Source organism: Castor canadensis, chromosome 16 (genome assembly GCF_047511655.1).
Source record: "Castor canadensis chromosome 16, mCasCan1.hap1v2, whole genome shotgun sequence".
NCBI lineage: Eukaryota > Metazoa > Chordata > Mammalia > Rodentia > Castoridae > Castor > Castor canadensis.
In genome coordinates, this window is record NC_133401.1 from 39,938,712 (window position 1) to 39,949,317 (window position 10,606).

At 44.6% G+C, this 10,606-nt stretch overlaps 1 long non-coding RNA gene across 1 annotated transcript; it reads left to right on the forward strand.

The window, feature by feature from the left end:
- The first annotated feature begins 4,944 nt into the window (after nt 1–4,944).
- Nucleotides 4,945–10,375, forward strand: LOC141418088 (uncharacterized). Its single transcript, XR_012442726.1, has 4 exons — nt 4,945–5,017; nt 7,186–7,291; nt 7,659–7,721; nt 10,116–10,375. It is a non-coding gene; the product is annotated as an uncharacterized lncRNA (long non-coding RNA).
- Nucleotides 10,376–10,606: the final 231 nt, after the last annotated feature.

Genomic DNA, 10,606 nt, shown 5'->3' on the forward strand with positions numbered 1-10,606 from the left:
TTTGGTCCAATCCTACAACCTCAAAAATGGCCCAGGATTCTGCAATTGATCAAGTTCCTTCCATTCATTACTCCAGCTGCATTCCCTGCTCCACTCCATGAAGCAGTAATATTATTTTTTACTGGTTCACAAATTAGGAAACCAACGGGCCAAAAACTGAAATGACTGTACAAGGGTTGGTGACAAACAAACCCAGACCCTCTAGCTTGACAATCACCGGTGTACTCCTTGGTACTTTTCTTCCCCTGAGTATTGTGCTTTGTGATTGTCAGCAATTTCCTGTTTATAGTTTTTTACACCATGTGGGGGGAGAACCCCAAAAAGACCATCCTGTTGGGAGCTCTGGGTTCTACTGTGCTGTGTTGCTGGGTGATTCAGGTAAATATCTTTCCCTCTCTGGGCTTTATTTGTAAATGGGTCAGCTCCACTCTGTATGTCTAAGGAACTGAAGCCTTTTCAGCATGTCACTTCCTGATATGCCATGACAAATATGATTAGGGTTATTAATAGCTGTCCTGCACAGAGCAGTCCCTCAGCACCAGGCCCTGGCTGTTTGTGCTCATGACCACTAGTAATGTGTCTTTGGAAGATCCTGTGAGGCAGGCATTACAACCGGCAATTTATTGATAAGGAAAACAAGACTGGAAGAGAACAGCTTTGGTAAAGGCCACACAGCTATTGGGGGTGACACTGGGCTTCCTACCCTCTTCATCTGGCTGCTTAGTGTCCCCAGTACTCTGGTGACAATTGTGGTAAGATCCCCAAGGGGGCAGAGGCAGGTGATGTTGGCATATAGCTCAGCTGTCTCTTGGGAACGCTAAGGTTTCTCAGAATTATTATTATTATTATTTGCAGTACTGGGGGTGAACCTAGGGGCCTTGCACATGCTAGGCAAGTGCTCTGTCAATGAGCCTACACCCCCAGACCCAAATCATTTTTGAAGGAGGATCAGTTTGTCTGCTTCTTGGTTTTTCATTTTTAAGCTATTTACAGCTGATATGTCTATAAAACAGAATAAAATGGGTTTCCTGGTTTCCAGGAAATGCTTGCATGTCGTGGCAGTGACATTGCTGTAAATGTTTTTAAACAGACCTCCCAATTGTCTCCTTAGAAATCTTTCAGGAGGAAAGAGGAGACAGGAAGGTGGAAGGTTAGGCAGGGGAAGACGGGGAGATTGGCCCAAGCTTTGTAGAAGGGCCGCAAACCCCAGGCTTTGAGAAGTTTCTTCACCAAAGCTAGGTAGTAGTGGCAGGGATGTCTGGGGACATTTATTTTTTTTAGTTATTTTTGCAGGGCTGGGGATGGCATTCATGGCCTTGCACATGCTATAAAAGCACTCTACTGGAAGGGGCACTAGAAGATGTGGCTTTGGACTCAGATGAGAACTTCCTGGTTCCTCCTTCCTTGCCTCCTCTGCAGGAAGGCCTCAGTAAAAACTGGGGTTACTGTGCAAGGCTTTCAGGATCTAGTAATGGTTTGATTTCTTTTCTTCCTTCCTTCCTTCCTTTCTTTCTTTCTCTTTCTTTCCCTCCCTCCCTCCCTCTCTCTCTCTTTCTTTTTCCTTCCCTTCCTTCCTTCCTTCCTTCCTTCCTTCCTTCCTTCCTTCCTTCCTTCTTTCTTTCTTTCTGCAGAACTGGGGTTTGAACTCAGGGCTACACCTTGAGCCACTCCACCAGCCCTTTTTATGTGTGTATGTGTGAAGGGTTTTTTCAAGATAGGGTCTCACAAATTTGCTGAGGTTGGCTTCCAGAGTAGTTAGGATTACAGGTGTGAGCCACCGGTGGCCGGCATGGTTTGGTTTGAAAGCCACGCTGTGTTTTGAAAGGCATTAAGATGGAGAAAGAGGAAATATGGATTTCCACATTTCAACCATCCACCTGCAAGCCTGTCAAAGAAGAGAGGTTCTGGGCTAGACTTCTCATCGTGACATACTTGTATGGATAATTATAATGGTATCAGAAGTAATAACAATAATAAAAACAACGTTTGCATTTATTATATGTCTAATATGAGCTGGGGCTGCACAAGGCATGTTAAGCACATTTATTAAGCAACAGGTAAGTGGAGGTGGTGTGAAATCCCATTTTATGATCACCAAGTGCATAATTTATTTTGAACTGTAAGAGGAAGGAGAAGATGAATCTTCAGTAAGGGAAGTAAAAGGGTTGTAAGAACTAATGGCCCATGCTCAAGTGGGAAGGGATCAAAGTGACACCCGGGGTCAACAGTGGACAAAACCAGTCATGAAAAGAACACAGGCTGAAGGAACCAGCTTCCAGATGATGCCTGCTCCCTTCCCCAGGTCCTTGCCCTCCTCCATCATGCCCGTCTGTAGTCTCCTATTTTTTTTTTAAAGTTTCCTTCTATATTAGTCAGTCTTTTATTACTGTAATGATATACCTATGATAGATGATAGTCTATGTTATAATGAATGGAGGTTTTCTTGTTTTTTGTTTTTTTTGGTGGGACTGGGGTTTGAACTCAGTGTTTCATACTTGCAAAGCAGACACTATATTGCTTAAACCACCCCTCCATCCCATTTTGCTCTGGTTGTTTTGGAGATGGGTCTAACTATTTGCCTAAGTTGGTCTTGAACCACAGTCCTGATCTCAGTCTCTCAAGTAGGTAGGATTACAGGTGTGAGCCACAGACACCTGGCAAAAATGGAAGGTTATTTTGCATATAGTTTTGGAGTCTGGAAGTCCAAACAGCATGGTGCAGGTTCTGATGACACCCCCCTCTTATTGCATCAAATCATGGAGGGAAGGTATGTGTGTCTCTGTCTGTGTGGTCTTGCTTCCTCTCCTTACAAAGTCACCAGGATTCAATAATGGGGCCTCTACCTGGTGACCTAATGCAAACTAATCACTTCACAAGGGGATGATAAAAACACCATAGTTGGGTATGTTTTCCACCTTGTTAACACCATCATCCTAAGACTTTGGGGATTGAATTCAAGCATGAGATCAGTCCACAACATCTCTCAACATTAAATCAGAGTAGCTCTGTGTGTGGCCCATAGACTACGACAGACGTGCTGCGGTGTGACATGTGAGGCTGGATGATGAAAGGTCCTGTGAGTCCCACATTGATGGCTTGGGTTGCTTGCTCTGGAGGGAGCCAGCTGCCATGCTCTGAGTTCACTTACGCAGTTCTGTGGGGACACCTGTATGCAGAGAGACTGAGGCCAGGGACTCATCTGTTGTCTGAATCCCTGTGACTGGAAATGGGTCCCTGAGCCCCCAACAAGCCCTCAAATGACTGTCATCCTGGTCAACCTTTGACTGCACCCTCACGAGAGACCCATCCCACCACAATGGCCCACCTAAGGTACTTGTAAATTCCTGACCTACAGAGGTAATGAGAGATAACAAGTGGTATAACAAGTGATGAAGTCAGTAAGCTCAGGAGTGACTTGTTACAGTGACTTTTGTGTGTATGTGTGTGTGTGTGTGTACATATCTATCTGTCTATCATCTATATCTATCTAATCCATCCATTCATCTACCTATCTCTAGCTGTCTATCTATCTATCCCTCCATCTATCTATCAGTCATCTATCTATCTATCTAGAGAGAGTTCTAGATGAACCTCAGGAAGACCGTGTCTGCCTATTTTGTTTCTCTTGAGTGGGATTTGGCACTTCTCTTTGAATTAAGTGTGAATCCCTTGAAAAGTAAACATTTTAAAAGTATTTATCATTCCAACCACCTTTGAGGCAGGGTCATCCCCTGTAAATGTTGGGCCTAATGGTGTGACTGGGGTGCTTAGTTGAGTTTGGAGACACACATTGAGGACCAGGAGCCAGGGAGAACCGAAGTGTTTTTCTTGTTAGAGGAAAAGTATCTGTAGCTTCCTGGTGATTCAGGGGAAAGGGAGAGAATGTGGGGAAAAGAGAAGGAAGGTGCAAGGGCAGGAGCAATGAGGCCTTCCTTCCAGACCTTTGAAAAGGTGCCGAACTTGTAAGGGCTCATGCTCAGTGGAGTGTTGATGGGTCCCTGGGAAGCAAGCTTTTCTGTGCTGATGGAGTGTTGTCACGGGCAGCAGTGGGGTCTCAGGAGCTGGAGGCAGGGAATATCTGGGAATGGGGGGTGGGGGGGAAACTTGACTTCCATAGTTGTGGAACTAGGTAGGAGTGTTGGCGGCTGGTGTACTGGGTGCTGGTATACTGGGTCTCGGAGGAACTCTGAGCTTCCTACGCTGTGCTAGCAGCTTGTCTGAGGACAGTCATCAAGATGCCATGTCTCCTTTACATGGTGCCTCACTTCCACTGTCATCTGAGTTTGGACCCGGTTTGAGTTTGTTTCCCAAAGACCCATGTGTTGGAAGCTTGGTCCCCAATATGGCACTGTTAGGAGGTGGTGAAATCTTTGAGGTGGGGGTCAGTGAGAGGTAAAAAGGTCAGTGGGGTCACTGCCCTCAGAAGGGATTCATAATGATCTTGTGGAGTGAGTTATTTCTCACAAGAGTGGCTCCCCATCTCACCATGTGATCTCTCTCTTCTGCATGTTCCTAGTACAATGATATCCTACCACATCGTGACACAGCCAAGGGGGCCTAATGGGTCACCTCCTGATCTGAGACTATCAGTCTCCAAAACTCTGCGATTAAATAACCCTCTTCTCTTTATAAAGTATCTAGCCTCTGGTATTTTGTTATATATAGTAACAGGAAGTGGATGAATACAAATACATGCCCCATCAATTATTCTTCAACTCACCTTGTTCACTTTCATAGCATATGACAAGATTTCCTTTTTAAGAAGGTGCAGGCCCACACTATGTCAGACAAACAAAATTGTAGGTGAGCTAGATCTTGGTATTTAGGACAGCAATCTATAGCCTCGTATGTGCAGGGTGGAGGTGGTGGTGGTGGGTTTCTAGACATCAAGAGACAAAGATGTGCCCTATGTTGGCTTCTTTTGCTTTGTCTTTCTCCTAATTCAGTGTTGGGCTGCCAAGAAAAGCTGCCAGTCATTGTGACTCCCTCTGAGCCTGTTTACCATCAGACCATGGAGGTGAGTAAAAGTCACAAATGTTTACAGCATGTAAATCACAGTTATGTGCCACCCTGGGCCTCAGTGCAGAAAGGCCTGACTCCTCCTTAAGAGTCGGAAGTGGAAACAGCTTCTCTTCAGTGTCAGAAGAGTCTTGGAAATTTTACCAAATGTGTGAGAGATAAAGCGGGCTCAGCACCCTCTTTTTCTGGGATGGGCTTAGAAACTTGAACAGTTGCCTACAGGGCTTCGCTGAGGACCTAGGACCAGGCTCAGCCACCATGGTCACCATGGTCATTGTGCTGTAGCAAAATGGAGCAGTGAGGTCAGGGCTAGTTCTTCCCATGGAAGCAGCTTTCCTGACATCTACTGCCTTCCATGGCCTTCCATGGCCTTCCATGGCCTTCCATGGTGCCCCATCTCAGGGACGCCATCCTCTCTCTTAACACAGTTCCCACCACCAGAATGTCACCTTCCCCACTCTGCAAATTCCTACCCATAGTTCTCGAAGTAGCTGTGCCTACTACATGGATGTCCCTCTACTGAATTTCCAGGAGTCTTTGTCCCCCTACCCCCACCCCAGGTGGTTTGGCCCCCATCCTTCTATGGCACTTATCATTTACCCACATTGCATCTCTTCCCTAAAGAACTTCAGCTCTGGAGATCAGAAGTTATGGCTTATTCATCATAACAGCAGCTACAGTTTCTAGAAGTGTCATTGTAAGCCCATGATACATGTCTTGCCCTTGGTGACTCTTCTTCTCTAATGAGGAAACCAAGCTTCAGAAAAGTGAAGTGAGTTGTCCAAGGTCTCAGTTAGAAGGAGGTGGGTAAAACTTGATCCCCAACCTTCTGCCCTTAGAATTGAGGAAGTTTACCCTGACTCTGCATCAACCTGGAATTCTAAAGGATTTCAGTACCCCGAGGTTGCCTCTTCCTTGCCTGGAGTCAAGGAACCCTCTAAATGTACTCAAACAGGGATCAGTGAGTGGGGGGAGAGGGGCAGGGAGGAGAAATGACCCAAACAATGTATGCACATGTGAATAAATAAAAAACAAAACAAAACAGGGATCAGGTACCCTGAGAGATTTTTAAAAAGGGTGCCCCCTGCCTGCAAAAAAATTACAAATGACTGAGAGGGAAGAGCATTGAGTCAGCATTTTCTTTTTTTTTTTTAATAAATTTTTATTAGGATATATTCATTATACATTAATATATTCATAATTACAATTTACAGTTAGACTTATATTGTATGTTATTTACATTGTCCCCATCTTCTCTCCCCCTCAGTCCCCTCCCCACTCTACTTGAACCAACAGTAAGAGGTTTCTTAGTTCTGTTTAATATGGGTTAGCATTTGCTTAAAAAGAACAATCAAAAAATCCTTTTCCGATGATGAAGTCCACACTACCATCTAATTTTTAAAAGCCCGGAACAAAGATTCCCCTCTACATACCCCCACCGGCAAGTGTTGTCACAATCCACCATTCAACTCAAAAGGCAAATCTCCCACAAAGCTTTTAAAACAGATTCCCAGGTGAAGTGTCTTATATCATATCATATCATATCGTATCATATCGTATCATGGCCAGTTAGTGATAAACACAATGGAACACAGCTTTCTAACGTTTGTGTTGAAGTTAGAATCCAAAAGAAAATGGAATGTAACCGGGTTTCAGTGGCTCAGGCCTTTCATCCTAGCTACTCAGGAGGCAGAGATCAGGAGGATCCAGGTTTGAAACCAGCCCAGGTGGGTAGTTTGAGAGACCCTATCTTGAAAATAGCCAACACAAAACAGCTGGTAGAGTGACTCCAGCAGCAGAGCACCTTTCTAGCAAGCATGATGCCTTGACTTCAAACCCCAGTACTAGAAACAAACAAACAAACAAAAAAAACAAAGGAAACTGGAATTTAAATGACAAAGGGTCCTGAACCCATGTTAGCCTCTGGGCTTACTTTTCATGTCCAAAACCTGGTTGCTAAAACCAGCTAGTGAGTGTGATCACTGGAGAAGGAAAACAGACAAAATGATACCACCGATCGATCATGTTAAGATTTTGCTGAGCTAGGTCATACATAAGTCCTGCATCTGTGATGGTCACAGTTAGAGACCGGAGGAACGAGAGGGGCAGTGGGCTATTAGACAGCTGGTGAAAAGACTGAGTGACAGCTGTACCTGTTTACTGCAGGAAACATTTCCTGATGGATCACCAGGTGCGGAAACTGAGTCACAGAGTCATGCATAAAGCCAGTCTATTTTCTGAAAAGTGAGCAAGACAAGATCCATATGCATCTGTAAGTAAATATATAATATTTACACATGTGTGTATACATAAATATGTATATTGGTGTAATTCTGGGAAAATACGTGGAAGGGTTCTCCACAAGGCAGGTGCCTGGAGGTGTTGGTGAGGATTTATTAGCTTTTTCTTTATATGCGTAATATTACTTCACTTGTTATGACAAGCATGTATTGCTTTGTTCTAAACACGGTAATGAATATAATTTAAGCAAACCATCTTCATCAAGATTCTCATTAGATTTATTCTTTAAAGAAGCATCTGGCCTGGTAAAAGAGAGCTGCCCGTAAATGCGGACTTCCCGATCTGTAATTACTTTGCTTCTTCCTTCCTCCTGTACCTTCCTTATCATCTGCCTTTAGGGTGGAAGCCTTTGGTTCGTGAATGAATTTATGACACTTAGGAGGGTGTCTGAAAAATGGCAGGTACGTAATGCATTTATTTATATTAGTCTGTCTTTATTTCACAGAGGTGAAGGGCCTTGCCTAGGTCCCCACTTTTTGGGGGAGGGGCAGTACTAGGGTTTGAACTCAGGAAATCACATTTGCTAAGCTAAGCAGTCACTCTACCATGGGAGCCCTTTTTGTGTTGGTTATTTTTATTATTCGGTCTCACTGTGCCTGGGCAGGCCTGTGATACTCCTGTTTGTGCTTCCCCACCATAGCTGGTAATAACTGTGCCCTGCCATTGGTTGAGATGGGGTCTCAAGGACTTTTTCTCAGGACTGGCCTCAAACCACAATCCTCCTGATCTCTGCCTCCCAAATATGTGGCATTAAAGACTTGAGCTACTGCACCTGGCTCATATCCACATTTTTTTTTTTGGTGGTTCTGGGGTTTGAACCCAGGGCCTCACTCTTGCTAGTCAGGTGCTCTGCCACTTGAGTCATTCCAGCAGCCCTCACAAACACTTTTAATAACAAAGTAATCATTTGTTCATTTAATCAACAAATATTTATTAAATAACTACATGGCAGACCCATGCTAGGCTGTTGGACGACAACAAACTTCCTTAAATAAGCAGGAAGAACAAGATGAGTAAGGCGCCTGCTTTCAAGGTCTTCTAGTCTATTTGTGGAGAGAGAATTTAAATCAGCATGACTCCCTATTCCTGTGTTAAACAACCCTGCACTTGGCTCAGTGCTCCAAAGAACACATGTTTCTGGAGGGTAAGACTGAAGGAATCAGCATACTCATCAGAACTCCAAGCTTTTTTTTTTTTTATCAAGATTTGCTTTGAGCTGGGGGCTATTGGATCACGCCTGTAATCCCAGCTACTCAGTAGGCAGAGATCAGGAGGATTGTGGTTCAAAGCCAGCCCAGGCAAATAGTTTGAGAGACACTATCTTGAAAAAAACCCATCGTAAAAAAGGGCTGGCAGAGTGGCTCAAAGGTGTAGGCTCTGTGTTCAAACCCCAGCAGTATCACACACACACACACACACACACACACACACACACACACACACACACACACACACAACGTTTCTTTGAGATCTTTGTCTTTCTGTGCCCGGCAACCCACAATTATTATGTCATCAACTCATCTGTTCTCCACTGTGGTGGGCCCACGTTGCATCCTCCATCCCAGGACCTGGTGATCTTGAGTACCTGTGTCTAAATCCCCATTTTCAGGTAGTACTCGCTCTGTAGAGTTGCACTTCTCCTTATGGCAGAACTTCTGCTGCTTCTGGCTTCACTTGAGCAGCAAGTTCTTCTCGTATTCCACTGGAGCTCCTGTGTTGATCAGGAGACAGATGATATTAAATAGACAAATACATGAAGACGATCATAGCCGAAATGATTTAGTTTTGTGCAGAAGGGGGAGGTGGAGAGTGTGCCTGGAATTGGGCTCAGGGAATATTGCTCCAGTGTCAGTGAAGGTGGCTTGTGGAGCCGAGCGCTGTGGCTCATGTCTGTAATCCTAACTACTCCAGAGGCTGAGAGTGAGAGGGTCATGGTTCCAGGCCAGCCTGGGCAAAAAGTTCACTAGTCCCCATCTCATAGCTGGGTGCAGTGGTACACGCCTGTCATCCCAGCTACGCAGGGAAGCACAAACAGGAGAATCATGGTCCAGGATGCCTGGGCATAAAGAAAGACCCTATCTCATTAATAAGCAATGCATAAAGGGTCTGGGGTGTGGTTGAAGTGGTAGAGCACCTGCCTTGCAAGCACAAGGTCCTGAGTTCAACGCCATTACAACCTCCGCCAGAAAAAAAAGGAGATGGTTTGTGAACTGATATTGAGTGATGACAAGGTGGGATAATTTTAGAAATTAGAATTCCCAGGACAGGATAGAGCTTGCTTAGAGGCGGCACTGAGATAGGATAAAGGGGCACGCTCAAAAAATATAAAGCCAAGAATCAGAGGAAAGATGTCAGGGAAGTGGGTGGAGACCAGAAGATACAAGGTTTCAAAGACCACAGAAGGAGTTTTGATTTTATTCTATGAACATTTGTAAGCCATTGGGTGCTTCAGCAGGAAGTAACTGTCGTAGAGTCATTTTCAAAATACTTGAAAATACGACTCTCATTCAAGTATCAGTGAGCCCAGGCCAAAGATGTCTTCAGCCCATCCACAAGGAAACCAGCAGGTGATGGAGCTGGAGATGCTTACAGTCCCCTGGGAAAGCATGCTGAGATAAATGTGCCACGTTAGGGACAGGACCAGCTGATGCCCTATAGGGACTAGAATTCTCACTTTTGTGGTCATCTCTTTTCTTCCAGATAGAAATCATGATTTGCATTTCCTCAGTGCTGCCCAGCACCTGAGCTCCATTTCTTCTTCTGTCCAATTCTGCTTCTTTTTCTTCTCTCCACAGGTGATGACTCCTTAAAGAGCCTCCTGAAGACATACCTCCCTCTCAGGACAGAATCAGGGGTCTAGGGAAACCAGCATCATGCTTCTGTGGCTGAAAATCTACAGGCTAGCATGCGACTTCACAGACCTTGAGCCATGGTAGACAGTAACTAGCCATTGTAACAAAGGTATGTCTCCTGAAGAATTGAACGATTATTTGTTATTATTGCATTCAAGTGGAGGAGCACATTCAATAGCCAACATTTTGCAGTGTCTTTATGTTTTGGGTAATTTTTCTTTTTTCTTTTTCTTTCTTTCTTTTTTTTTTTTATTTTTGGTGGTACTGGGGTTTGAACTCAAGGCTTCACTCTTGCAAGAACAGGTCTCTACTACTTGAGCCACATGTCCAGTCCATTTTTTCCTCTGGTTATTTTGGAGATGGTTTTGGGAACTATTTGCTCAGGCTGGCCTCGAACTGTTATCCTTTTGATCTCGGCTTCCCAAGTAGCTAGG